The following is a 14670-nucleotide window of genomic DNA, read 5'->3' as shown; positions in this document are numbered from 1 at the left end:
CCTTGCCATCCGTCAATGCAGTTTGAACAAATAAAGTTGCGCGGAAAAAAAAATTATTGCCTAATTCATGAATTCTCTACATATTCAGACAGCTTCACTGCTTAGATTATTGAAACTCTTGCGAAAATTTGCAATGCATTGCGTTGGTATTTTTGTATCGTCAGTAAGTAAAGTAATTCATTTTGCAGAGCCCACTGTGTTATCGCTAACGAAACATATATAAAAGAAATGACATGGATTTATTATGCAAGCATCAATAAGATATAAAATCAAGGTTTTATCCCAATTGAGCAGGCCTGCTGCCCCATTCGCAACTAAACTTTAAGCCAAAGGGAATCCGAACCATTGACATGAAGTCTACCGTGCTCTTCGCTTCCGTTCTTTGGGCTTTGATTGTAGCCTCAGAGTAAGCATGTTTTTATCACCTTTTACTGCGTGTACTTTACCCAATAAATGACGGAAGTTTAATGGCTGGGTAAAACTGCTTTCCGAAGATATGGAACAATTTTAAATGTTTGAATTGGTGGCAATATTTTTTGAAGCCTAATTACTAAATTAAAAACAGCAACACAAGATAATATCCAGGAGAACGTGCTTTTAGCGTTAAGGCACAAGGCGGTTGGAAATCGTTTGATTATGCCGTGCTGTGTTATGTTTGATGCCTTCTGAGGTAGGGCATGTCATCTCATAATGTGTTTAATATAGCCAGAAACAGGCTAAATAACCTTCAAAATGCATAACATAGCCGTAGATACCGGCCGAATAGTCACCGCTGTTCACATTGTCTTTTATTTTCTTTTCCGGCCCGCTCGGCTTGTGTTATACCACTGCACTGGGGGATTTGTATTGTTCTTTTTTTCGTTGGCGCTAGAAGTACTTGCATTATTTATTCCCTCAACTAAGTTCTCGTAAGCCTTCAAAGAGAACTGCGTGAGATGTTCCGTCTTATGCGTTATTAGGCGCGCCGGTGCTCAATTGTTTGGGTATAGGTTGAGAAGAGAAGGGTGCAGGTAAAGTAAGGCCAAGATGAATCAATTTTTGAGATGTTACTTCGCTTTATGAATGCACTGCACACAATCTTTTCTCTACAGATGCCAGCCCAGGCCTCCACCAGGACGACAAAAATGTCCCCTTTGGGTAAGTGAAAGGTGTACCCAGCGCGTAGGTAAGAGCTCCTGTATAGTGCGCCAAATATTACACAACTCAATTAAAAACAGTAGCAGAGAGAAACGACGATCAAGGAGTAACACACACGATGAGGATTATGCATCATCTTCGTCATGTGTTCGTTACTTCTTGATATTCGTTTTTTCTGCTGCGGTTTTTAAATTTATCATGTGCCATATAGCTCAACAATCACCTTAATATCAAAAGAACTCGACATTCATTCCACTCCGGATCATGTGAGATAAACCTTGGTCAGACTTATGAGGAAGTATAAATTACACATAAGTATATTCAGTCAGTAATTGAGCTATCCGCAGCGATTGAGTAAACGATGTAAAATAATGAAAATAAAATTAAAGATAATTCAATCAAAAGTTTTAAATATTTTTTTTGTAATCCAGTGCGCGTCATTTACAAGTGGAGAAAACTTGGCGGTGGATTAATAAGGGCGGCTGTTCTTCCTAACCTAGGTTTAAGCTGACAGTACATGCCATCAGAGTTGTGGCATTTTCCAGCGGTAAAAGAGGGCTTGGGAATACGTTTAACATGCAACAGTATACAATCAGAGAGTAGTTTCAGTAGCTAATTATAAGCAGTATATATTAACTACCAAGTTATCAAGCCTCTAAAAAGTAAATGAAAAACATTGAAAAATGTGTATACTATTGCGAAGTTTCTTTTTTCACGACACAAATTTGTGCACAAGAATCATTCAAAACTATCAATTAAGAAGTTACCCCCAAATAACATGTCAGCACTGTGAAGAGATGTACATTATTGACACTGTGTTCAGTTGTCCTTATTTCAATAAACAAGGAGAGGGATAAATGAAAGTCTTACACAAAAGATCAGATATCTCAATACTCTGAAAAAGAACAGAGAAAATTTTGCAAGAAATAGGCACATTCAGTTCTTTCATACGAAAGGTGTTCTTCACAAACACTGACTTTAAGCTGGCACTGCAGGATTGTTCTCTTCAATTTTATAAAGTAACAGCTTTGAGTTAAATGCTTTCATTGCAATGTATCCAGCGCAACTGATTCCTATATAAAAAGAAACTGTTCAGTCAAATCTGGCTTTGAAGCTTTAATTGTTCTTAAACCCCTTTTCAAAGGTTCTTCACCGGCGTAAATGTGGTAAGCTTTGGTGCTGGATATATTTATTCACTTGGTGTATCTAGCCATTTGTATTTTACAGTTTTAATGACGTTAGCCCAGGTGCTCTCACTTGGGTGTCCGTTGCCCCTCTTGTGCTTAGCATATAGGTCATCGTTGAAAGACCTACATAGCGCAGGGATGCCGTAACTAATTATCCGTTCTATTCTCAGCGCTTAGGAACAACTCTGAAAAGCACAGCACCACCGAAATTTCACCAAACTGTACAAGTGGCACCAACGCGTTGTTCTGAGCGAATTACTTCCTGCAAAAATTGTGCAGAGATTGTAGCCTTCTTTCAAAAGTATTCCTCTTTTAACCGTGCGCAGCTTGAGTGTGAAAATATAGGCGTAAAATAATTATGGATTTTAAAGCGAAAATTTTCACCACGCTACGTAAAGCAGTCGTCGCTAGGCCGGAGAATGACTTTGAATGACCAGCCCAACCACGTAAGCCGTGTATGACCATATGTGGCACAGTTATGGTGTTGAACCCTTGATCCCTGACCTTGACCTATTACCTGTTGTTGACCTTTGGCAAATGGCAATCTTTGGGTTGACCTTTTACCTTAAGAACACCAGATGGGGTGATAAGAAGCTACGCGATGACATTCGATGAGGGTGTCATAACACCATATGATACCACGTCATAGCCACGTGGTTGGTCGTGTGGGTATATGCATATAGAACGGCTATCGCGAGCGCGTAGCGGAGCTGCCATGGACGAGACCGAGACGCTTAGCAGGCGTTCTTGCTTTTCGCTGAATTCCAGGGTTAGCCAAGATAATCATCGCCATTTTTTTATTATTCATAACAGCGTCACATTTCTTCCACGTGTACCTTGTCGCCGAGGGCGCTCTCGTGATTTTGGTGGATTTTGATGTTGGCATAAAATGGTGAGTGAAGCAGAAGTAATAAATGAAGTCAATTCAAACGTTACCACAGGCTGAGGTTCTATTTCGCGCGAAATCCTTAACAATGATCCCATGGACTCCGCTAAAGCATGAATATGGTTTAGCTCATTGCTCATTAAATTTCCGCTTCGTGCACAGTACTTTGACTCTCGTATTTCTGTATTTCCTTTGTTAAGCTTGTCAGCTTACCTGTCTGCAAAAAAAAGAAGGCTCCGACACGTCCCTTGGTGCGCAATACAGAACTTTAAAATCGATGTCGCTCAAAGGTCCCTATTCTTGTTTTACAACAAAGCCACTTTCCTTTCAATCTTCTCTCTGCTGTTAAACATTCCCTACAATTTTCAAGTTAGTGCTTAATCTTTTTGCGTTCGGAATTCTTATGAGTTCCGTATTCTCTTCACGTAACGATTGCAGGAAACATTTTGGCGAGCTTGGCGTGCTCTTTTTTATGTAAGCGTGTTCTTTCCTTGATTATCCGATTGCAGGCCAGTTGCTCCTACCTTGTACTTTTTTCTTGTTTTTCACATCATTTTGACAATTGGTTAATGGCTGTACATCTGCACGGAGCCAGCGCCATTGCTCCTTGGTTGACTTAACACCGCAAACATATATTAATATTATTAACAGTATCTTGATACAGATCCATGCAAACTTATACACTCCAGCCAAATCCATGCATAGCCGCGCTGCGCAGACCACGGCGTTGTATCATTCGGTAAACAAGAGCAGTACTCTGTACGAATTTAATCGTATTATAGATGAGAAAAGAACGTTATTATAACTTTTCTGTGTAGTTTCCTCAGGAGATTGGTAAAGCTCAAGAAAACGCCATATATAACCTGTTATCTTCTCCACAAATCCTTATCTTTTTCTTCCTTGTAGTGCGTCCCCGGAGCGCTACCTGGTTCTCAATGCGCGCCGGGTTGCACTTGCGGTCAACGCCAAAACCTTATTCCACGTCATCTGCTTCACTGCAACCCTTCACCCTTGGCAGGCCGGTCTCCTTCACCACCACGTCGTCCCCCAAGCACCAATGCCAATGTTGCAGCGGGATAGATACGAATGTAAACATCCCATTGTCTAAATGCTGAATGAAACCAATAAAGGCTCACCACGCAGAAATGCTGCGTGTTCATGTGATTAAAAAACAGAAAAATAAAAAACATAAACGCACAAAAACATCATAGAGATATCGATTTAAATTATTTTTCGCTATTCTATAGCATTCGAAGCTGTTGAATGCTCCACCTGAAATGACTCGTGAAACTTATGAGACCCAAATTGCTCTTTTTGAATCTGTCGTGTAGAAATTGTAGTGGTGTTGTATTTGCTGTTTACCTAAACACTTCAGCGTCACTTATCATTTTGATGCTAATATATCTAGTTCCGCCTAAAGAACATTTCCAGCTAGGTCTCAAAAAGCCAAAAGTATTTTTTTTCTACGGAACACGTTAATGATTCACTTTTTTGCACGCATATGCAAGATTTGTAAGAAACGGTAAAGTTTGTTAAAACTGTGATATTAAATACCACATAGTTTGAAATTCGTCCAGCCATAGTGAAATCATTTTCTTTTTTGTAGATGCACGCTCTGATAAAAAAATTTAGGAATAAAATACAGATCAGTGCCGGTGGAAACAATATGCGTGCAATAAAATCAAGGGCGACGTGCTACCACTCTTGTCATTTTATTAAAGATTATTTTCTACATCCGTCTGAAACAAAGAAACGAATTCAAGTTAGAGCGAAATCTGAGCATAAGTGTCAGTTCCGATGACATATTGCTCTGTACGGAGCATCGAAATTATTGCGGCGCAAAAAAAAAAAAACATTTGAATTCCTTAGAAACTTTAAAACACGACGTCCTGTCAAGCTACTATGTAATTAGAGCAGTGCGCAACTCCATTACGCAAACTGCTTCGTGAACGCAGAGGCAGTATTGTAAAGTTAATTCTTCGACTATTGAACTCTCCCCATATCCTTTGCAAATCCGCCAGCGTAGAGATGAACATTGCGGTGTTTTTTTGTAAAACGTTAGTGATTCAAACACAGCAGACCTGTGCGCCTTTCGTGACATCACCAGTTCGTGATTGGACGGGAGGTGCTGCATTGCGGCAGCTATGCTTCGGATGATATATCTGTGCTTTTCTTAGATATTTCTAATTGAGAGAGCTTGCACTCCGGTCATCTGAAGGAATTCATTCCTCCAGTTACCATGAAGGGATTCTCACAGAGTCCTAAATATTATCGTAAAGGTCTGTATTTTTATTTACGTGGCCTATTTAAAGGCATAAACTTCGCTTATGAAATGAACTGCCTGAGGATAACAAATTCGCTGTAATCGACAAAAATTACAAGTTATCTCCGATTATTTTCTTGGCTAGAAATTCAGCCTATACATAACGCGGCTGCAATTAAACTTTCACGTGACCCGCACTTCGCTAGCAGACTGTTGTTATCGTTGGTCAGTCGTTATTGCTTCAAATTATTTTACTGCATTTTACTGTTTGTTTGTTCATTCTGCAAATCTCCCGACACGCCGTTTTATCGCTTTGTTTGTGGTGCAAGACGCGACCAGCTTTACCTATATTGAACGCATTCAAGCAGAGCCGATTCTAGGTTGTTCCAGATTGTCCTCGTAACTTTGCAGGCTTTATCTCGAAAGTTCGCTATCAGCTTTAAATTGAGCACGGCCGACAACGGCGGGCATTCCGTTCGACGACCGCCGAGCGCGTTTGTCCCTTCGCCGCCACCGAGTGATTTAGTTATTTGCGGGAGCAAGTCAGCCCAAATTAAGAGATTTTTTTGAAGCAATTTTCGCTCTCTTCCTGTTTGCCGGGCTGCAGTCACCCCTACGTGACATTTCGTAAGAGGTGCTTGCGGGTGTCCTATCGCCCTCAGCCCCTGCGAGCTACCAAAGCAACCCGAGGTGTCTTGAAGAAGCACATTACCAGAAAACTGCAGAAGCCGTCCCAACCAAAGACGAACTTCGAAGCAGCCGTCGTTTCCAGCGACGTTCACCTGAATACGAACTGCTACTGGACCGCACGTGAACAAAGAGGGACTCCTCAATGCCGACGTCAACCATGGCTACGACGTCAACCAAATGTAGAGGAGGAGGGAAATATCTCGTTAAAGGAGAAATTGGCAAAACTGAAAAATTCATTTGTCGGCCGTTTGAAATCTAATATCTTAACGTACCAGCACACAAATACTACGAAGACATCGCATTTGCTGGTAACCCAAACATGCCAGCAAGAAAATTCCCGAAGATGGGCTGAATCGCTTGTGAGGGAAACCGAAAAAAAAACACATCTCAGCATTTTCAAAAGAAGTGTCAATTTATTGTTCAGGGAAGAAGTTCGTGATTTCCGCGTGTGTGCGCTTCAGCAGAACCAGATGTGCACTGTTTTTGTAGTCCACAATCGCATCCAATGCGTCCTAGGTTCCCTCGTCTTCCCCAGTAAACTGCCTAAAGTGGCTGACGGTGTCCACTACTTCGCTTGCAAGGGGCACAGGACCTTCGACGTCTTGCGTACCGTTCATACGCTTAGGCTCCCCTAGAGCACCATCAGCCTACAAGCCTGACCAAACAAAACTAGGACCGTGTCTAGGGCTCCTAGCTGTTACTGCTGACACACTACCAACAAGCTGCAAGATGTTACGGGCAAAATCATCATCATTCGACAAAATCATATGTCAGAAATCACTGATTTTGGTAATGATTTCTTCCCGGAAAAACTTTGTTAGGTCGCGTTTAGTAAGGAAATTTTTTTAGTTATTTCGGCTTGATGAGAATATTGAACCCTTTGGGGACCTGCCGGGGAATCAATTTTCTTTCGCTATATCAGGGTATTTTTAAGATTGGATTTTGTTTGATCTATTTTTAAGCCCATTATTAAACATGGCCATCTTAAATCCAAATGTTAACTTGGAAATAATATTTTTCTATGAGGTATATATTGCTGAAATATTATGCTGAACGTGAACACAGTTTACATTAACAACTGCCTATCGACGTACTTCGAGCACAACTTAAAATTTATAATCTTGGACACTTATCATTTACAAAAAATTCACTTCGTCTTTTTCTTACATTAACTGTCATATTGTTTTCAGCACGTCGCTTCAGTGATTACTTCGACAATTTTCACTGCTCGGCTGAGACGATCAAATCTTATAAATGCAACTTGGAGATAATGACACAAGAAAGGTTTGAGCATCCAAATAAATTTTATCTATAATTATTTGTGTCCAGCACACATTTAAAGGTTTTTTACTACAAGTAAGGTACAAAATGTAATAACCCTTAGCTTTTTTTCTTGAACACTGTTTATTCAAAAAATTATGAAATTCACAAAGAATGCGGCCGTAAATCTGCCGGCCGTACATTACCTTTCAATGCAATCTCAGTCAATTTGCATGGCTTTGCGGCATCGTGTAACTGGGGCATACATGTCTTCTACACAGGACACAACATATTGACTTCTTTCTTATTCATGCTTTGTCTTTCTTATTACCAAGCTTTGTCGCATTTTTTCACGAGGCACTTTGCACTCCGGCACATCTCTTTCCCAGCACATCAATCCTTTTGTTCGGGGATTTCAGCTTTCCAGCAATAACGTGGTCGGACATAGCATTAACAATGCCGAAAAACAACACCGAACGTGAATTTCTTAACATGTGTCTTACGCTTGGCTTGTCACAGCTTATCTCCACCCCAAGAAGACATAATAATCAGTTTTCCAGTCTGCAGGACCTTCTGTTCACCACATATCCTGATAACCTTTCTTCGCTAACTTTTTGCCCGAGCTCAGGGATCATGCCGTAATTCACGCTACTTATCAATCTCGTATAGCGTTCCCGAAAAAAGTAAAGAAAATAACCCTCTACTACAGAGGTGATTACATCGCTTTCAATGAAAAGTTAACTCACTTTAGTTTCTCTTTTCTTGATACGTTCTCGTGTCGTTCAGCTGAAGATAACTGGCTAATTTTTAAAACAGAAATGCATGAATTAATCAAAACCCATATTCCCACAATTACCGTAACCGAACGGCCGTCTTTCCTCCTGGTTCAATAACACGTTAAAGCGCCTTAACAATGAAAAGATACGACTCTATCGCATCGCCAAAGAAAGTAACACGTCACGCGCATAGGAAAAGTACCGCAGCGATGATAAAATGTTCCAGTCTCTAGCTGCAAAAACTGAGCGATCTTTCTTTTCTTCCTTGCTTCCTGATATGCTGCGTACTAACCCCCTCAATTTTGGAAGGTTATAAATCCAAGCCCGAAAAAATCCATAAGATTACTTGACCAAAACGACATTCCTCGTCCTTATACTGAAGTTTCAACCACTCTAAACACTGCGTTTTGTTCAGTTTTTACCAAGTAATTCGAAGAAGACGACGACGAAGTTGTTCTGTATCAGAACGCTGCCTTCACGTCTCTGCAGTTTTTTGGTAATTTGTGCTATAATCTGGGAGGCACCGCTTCCTTTTTGCCACGGCGATGGAAGTAGAGGCTGCTGGGCCTCTATTGGAACCCGGTGAGTCGGCAGCAGCCGCCCATAGGAAGCGCCTGCACCGCCAGAGTGACTCGAGCAGCCAGGGCACTGTTGTGTACTCGGTGCCAAGTGAAGATTCCTCGTCCTCGGCCGACGACGGCTTCATACCGGTTGTTGGTAAGAAGGCCAAGCGCAGACTGCTTAGACAAGCCGATTCGTCCTCATCGAGCACGTCAACGGTGTCCCCATCAAGAACGCCAACGATCATCACGGCGCGAAGTTCCTCGGCGCATACAGCCTTGTTTGTGCCGTTGAACTCCACGGACAACTTGAACCTACTGAACAGGCAAGTCATTTATATTTATCTGGAGTGCCTCGTACCGAGAGGCATTAAAGATGTCAGAATCAACCCGTTCAAAAACGTCATTGCCATTGATTTGGTGGAGCGAAGTGCACTAGAGAGTTTAACCGCAATCACCAAACTCGGCAACATCAGTGTACGCCCCCTTACCCTTATTCTCCAGGACAGCGGCACTACGGCTGGCGTAATCTACAAAGTCGACATCGCCATCAGTGACGCAGATTTACACATGTTGATCAAGCCGGCAACCAACAGCATTTCCATCATTCAAGCTCAGCGGTTATGAAGATCTACATGCGTCAAGCTGACCTTCAAGGGTGACTGCATACCATCGTACGTGAAGGTTGGAAACTTACGTCATCCAGTTCGACCTTTTGTGCCTAAGCCACTTCAATGCAGGAAGTGCATGAGGATCGGCCACGTGAGCGGCGTCTGCATCAACTCCATCGTGTGCCCGCGATGCTCCGAGTCACACAGCGGTGACGTTTGCCGCGCGACTACCTTGAAGTGCGCCAACTGCCATGGCCCTCATGACTCTTCCTCGAAAGACTGCCCCCGTCTCAAAACCGAGCGGGCGGTACTGAAGCACATTGTGCGAGACCATTCTACGCACAAAGAAGCCGCCGCAAAGGTGCGGCGACGTCGTTCGCGCCGCCGAAGGTCGTCAAAGAAAGCAGTCGCATTTGAGAAGAATGCCCCAAACGCATCTGCAGCTTGTCCGCCTCCACCAAAATCCGTACCAAAACAAGGGAGCCCGGCGCTTGGTGAGGCTGGACCTGTTGCCTCAGATTCAACTTGACCGCCACTGCCAAAGCCTTCAACGCCTGCAGGGTCAGCAATGTTGGCGCACTCAGGGCAGTGTGCAGCGCCTACGACTGATGCAGCCAACAGGCACGATCAAGGCCAGGGCCCAGATATGCAAGTGATTGCAATGATAACGTCACTAATGAATGCCATGCGTGCTCTGATTTCCAGCCTACGCACGCCAGCAGCAAAAAAGTGCACTTCAAGTGCTGGACGCGCTACATCCAGTTCTTGCGGCTCTACAGTAGAATGCATCATGGCTCCTTCGGTCCTGTCTTTTCAAAAGAAAGTCAAGCAAGCTTTCATTTTCCAATGGAATGCTCGTGGACTCCAGTCCCGGATTTCCGACTTTCGGCACTACGTCTACGAGAATAACTTCCCCATTCTTGTGATTTGTGAAACGAAGACCACGGCAATTTTGCGAATATCCGGTTACGAGGTATTTGCATCACCCACGCGAAACAGATCCAGCAAAGTCATCGTCTACATTCGACGTGAACTTACATATGTGCAACATTCAGTTCCTCCGAACGAAGACAATCAATACGTTTGCTTGACAGTGAAGAGCCGAGACCTGACGTTTACGTTACTGGCGGTGTACTTGGCGCCATCAAGTCGTTTCGAAGCCAGAAGGTTGAGTGGTTTGATAGAAGCTACACCTGCTCCGTGGGTCATTATGGGTGACTTCAATGCTCATCACACATTGTGGGGAGGCGTTAGGATGGACGTTAGGGGAAGACAGCTTGTGTCCTTCGCCTCTCAAGCCTACCGTTGGCGTCCATCGCGTAGCTGGCCTGTCTCCTTCTAAGCGGCAGCAAACCGGGCTAAATGGTCCGTTGGTTACCACGCTTGGTATCTCGCAGGGTGTTCTGGGCGCTGGGAGATAAGTAGCTCTCTGCGCATGCACATTCGTTGCCCGCAATGTCACTGCGTACAGGAAATTAAAACTGTCTTTTGTTACAGCTACCGTCTTTGTACCTTAATTGGTTTTCATGTTCTATCAAACCTTACTTTGAGACTGTTTTTCACCATAGCCCACAGAGAAAAATATTTAAAATAACTACTACCTTCCTCTTTCTATGTTTTGAGACTTTCAGCTACTTTTTTTGTATATGTGTCTTAACAAGCCCTTAGGTTCACTTCATTTGCCTGCGCTATAAAGACTGCATGTAGCTTTGCTTTTTGTCGGTGTGCTTGAAACATACCTCATGCTCCATTAAAAAATTAGACGAATCTGCGTTTCTCATTGTACAATATTTCATTGTTGCTATAAAACATTATGTTGGGAGAGCGCAGTGGAGGTCAATGGTGTGAGCACAATTATCTGAGGTTCCGCAGCGTAAATTGATTTCGTGCTGCAGTTTGGCAGTATATGGCTTCGACTTGCAATCAAATGAGGCCGCCATGGTTATGATTGGGTCGCCCAACTATAGGTTCAGCAGTTAACGGCCTTACCCACAAGTTGTCAAGATGGTTCCCAATATTTTTCCAGTATGCGCTTAGATCGAAAATAATGAGGTTTTGCATCATATGATGTCAAAAATGCCCGACTGCAGCAGTACAGGAAAAGGAACCCGTTTGAAGACGAATTTACTTGGCTTATTCGTGGCGAACTAAAGGGCACTGTAGACATAAATATTACAGCTGGAAATATGAAGAATCATGCTAAAAGGAGGATAGCAGCCTCATAAGATGAAAATATATGATAAATATCTCCTATGCGGCTAGTCGGTGGCAGTGAGTAATCAAACATGGCTAGAGGTATTTTGAGAAAATGAAACAATTATATGAGCCCCAAAATGTCTATAAAATGCAATGTTCAATATTCATCAGGCTGTCGACCAGCTGATAATTTTGTTGCATGGCAATTTCTAATCAATTTTCGTGTTTCGTAATAGCAGTAAAATCAAAGAATTCATAAAAGACACCTTCACACTAATAAAAATGCGTTCCGAGAAATTCACATAAACGCTGCAATTGCAGTAGCAACATTATGCAGCGTTCATTCCCAGGAAAGTTCAAATCTCTTAGGATGAAGTCCAGAAAGCATATCGTGTATATTCTTTTGGCCTTGGTTGCAGCCACACAGTAAGCGTGACTTTTTGTCTTTTATAGAATTCTCCACATTCGCAAACATGTAACATGACGCAGAGGTGGTATTATTTTGAATATATTACAATTATTTTTGAGATGCGCATCTTCTCTGAATGGATCAGGCACAATCAAACCGCACGAGAAAATGCACAAGCACGGAGCTGGCCGACGTCCTTAAGCTTTCGAAGCACGATCACCTTACAGTTTTTGTCTTAAAACATGAAACTGAAAAGGCAGTGATCTATGCTAGGGGATTAGGGATAAAGTGAGTATACTTACAAGTAGTTTAAAGCAATTTGCAAGCGACAATACGGACACAAATATAGATAAACAATTAAAATATACACGAGAGTTATAGAAAGAATCGCGAACTATGTGTCACCCATCTGGTGATTGGGAGTATGTGATGGTGAAGATGTGACGTGGGGATGGTGGAATGCTGAGAATGTGATAATGATGGTGGTGATGTGATGTGGTGATCGTGGTATGTTGAGGATATCATACAATAATAAGTTTAAAAACACAACAAATATCACCACTGGCGCTCATCGCTAAAACCTATAGGAGAATGTCGATACATTCGACTTGACACTTTGACAGACATTCAACAATACATCTGAAAAAAAGAAAAATACATTATACATGATCACACAAGAGGGCAAACATTTCAAATGTGAAAGAGTAACCTTTTTAGCCTAAGAAACTTGATATAGAAATGACTGCTGTTACCTCATCTTCACCAGCTGCTTTCCCTCTTTGTATTGATCCTTGTATTTCTTCACTTCTTATTTCGTTATTTGCGGAATGACCCTTTGTTGCGTGCTACAGACTGGCTGATAACGTTCTGATTACATTAGTTACTGTATGGATTCGTGTACAGCTCTTTGGCTATTTTAACTATCCTATTCATATTGCTAATGACATTGCCGTCTTTGTCTCTTAACGGATGCATCTGGTTTTACCTAAGCCTAGTTTACTCTTTACAGCTTTTATGCTATCTTCATTGTTTACGGCATGCTCTATTTTCTCGGTATTAAACTTCTTTATGTTGGCTACCTTGCTCTTAATTACTAGCTCTGATAGCTCTTCTAATTCTATTCTGTCCATAAGTTAGACACCCACATGCTTTGGCGTTTCGCAATCATATCTTTCGCCTCCTAATGTAGCTTTCTGGTTTTCTCTCGAATCATGATACCGACAACTTCCTCGGCGCACAATGTAGTTATAGCTGTGAGATTATCGTTCATTGTTTGAACATTAAGGCAGTCTGCCTGAATTAAGGCCGAATATCTGTTCTGCAGCCAAATCTTGAAATCCCCTACTTTCCTCTTTACCGCTAACTCGTCCATGGGCTTCCGCTTCACTAGTTTCTTCTGTTTCCTCTTCAAATCTGAGCTTATTTGAGACCTTAGCGTTCTGCGCTCGCTACAACGCACCTTTCCGACGACCTCTACACCCTGCACGATGACCGCGGTGAGCGCATAGTATGAAATGAAGTAATAAGCTACGCTGGCTTCCCACGGAATGCGAATGAGGGCGAACAAGCAAAGAGAACTAGTGATATGGGAACAGCAGTATATATAGCCGTCTCAACACAGATTATCAAATAGCAAGAGCAAATCGAACCCATAGGGAATGGGAGGAAAATGTGGCTCACAGATTGCAAGTGTACGTACACTTTCCAATGATAGCAAGACGTGAGACACTTGTCAGTCTAGTTCTCAACGAACCATTTTCCCTCCCAGGCGATTGCTGGACACAGGAGCTCCGAATTTTACCGACGCCGTTTTGATCTTGCCGCGAGCCTTTGCAGTGTTTGTTTGTTCAGTCTTCAAAGCTGCCGGCACGCCGCTTTATCGCTTTGTTTGCGATGCAAGACGCGACTAGATTTATCTCGATTGATCGCAGCCAGGCAGAGCTGATTCTACGTTGTTCCAGAATGTTCTCGTAACTTTGCACGCTTAGTTTCGAAAGTTCGCTCTGAGCTTTAAACTGAGCGCGGCCTACAGCGGCGGGCATTCCGCTCGTCGACCGCCGAGCACGCTTGTTTCTACGCTGCCGCTCAGTTATTCCGTCCAATGTGGGCGCAAGTCTGCCCCAAGTAAGTTTTGTTTAGACGCCATCTTCGCTGTCGTTCAGCTCCTCGGATTGCTTCCGCCACTTCCTGACATCTGGTGGAGGTGCGGGGTAGCCTTCCATGTTCCGGACGCCCCCTTCAAGTCGTGACGCCAGCCCTCAGCGCGTCGCACCCGAGGACGAGCCAGCAGGTCACCGAGCCAGCCAACGTCTCCAGGGAGAGGAGCCTGAGTTCGGGACCCTGCCGGACCGTACCAGACAGCGAAAATTCGCTGCTACGAGCACCGCAACCTCGCCAAAGATGTCGACACCGACCATACTGCAGCAGCCGTGGGTGCCGCCAACTTTCAATGGATCCCTCGGCGAAGACCCCGAAGCATGGTTGGACCAATTTAAGAGCGTGGCATCATTCAATAATTTGGAATGATGCGGCAAAAATTTCACACGGATTTTTCTCATTGGAGGGCTCAATACGTACGTGGTACAAACACCACGAGTCGTCCCTAACGACATGGAAACTATTCAAGAGGGAACTTTTGTAAGTATTCACCAGTGTCGTGAGGAAAAAAAGAGCTGAACGACTCCTCGAGTCCCGG

The 14670-nt window shown here is 43.1% G+C and overlaps 1 long non-coding RNA gene across 1 annotated transcript; it reads left to right on the top strand.

Annotated features, from left to right (window-relative positions):
- The first annotated feature begins 298 nt into the window (after window positions 1-298).
- LOC144110436 (uncharacterized) lies at window positions 299-4430 on the top strand. Its single transcript, XR_013309838.1, has 3 exons — window positions 299-406; window positions 1092-1137; window positions 4117-4430. It is a non-coding gene; the product is annotated as an uncharacterized LOC144110436 (long non-coding RNA).
- The last annotated feature ends 10240 nt before the right edge of the window (window positions 4431-14670 follow it).

This window comes from Amblyomma americanum, chromosome 11 (genome assembly GCF_052857255.1).
Source record: "Amblyomma americanum isolate KBUSLIRL-KWMA chromosome 11, ASM5285725v1, whole genome shotgun sequence".
Taxonomy (NCBI): domain Eukaryota; kingdom Metazoa; phylum Arthropoda; class Arachnida; order Ixodida; family Ixodidae; genus Amblyomma; species Amblyomma americanum.
This window is presented reverse-complemented; position numbering and strand designations above follow the sequence as displayed.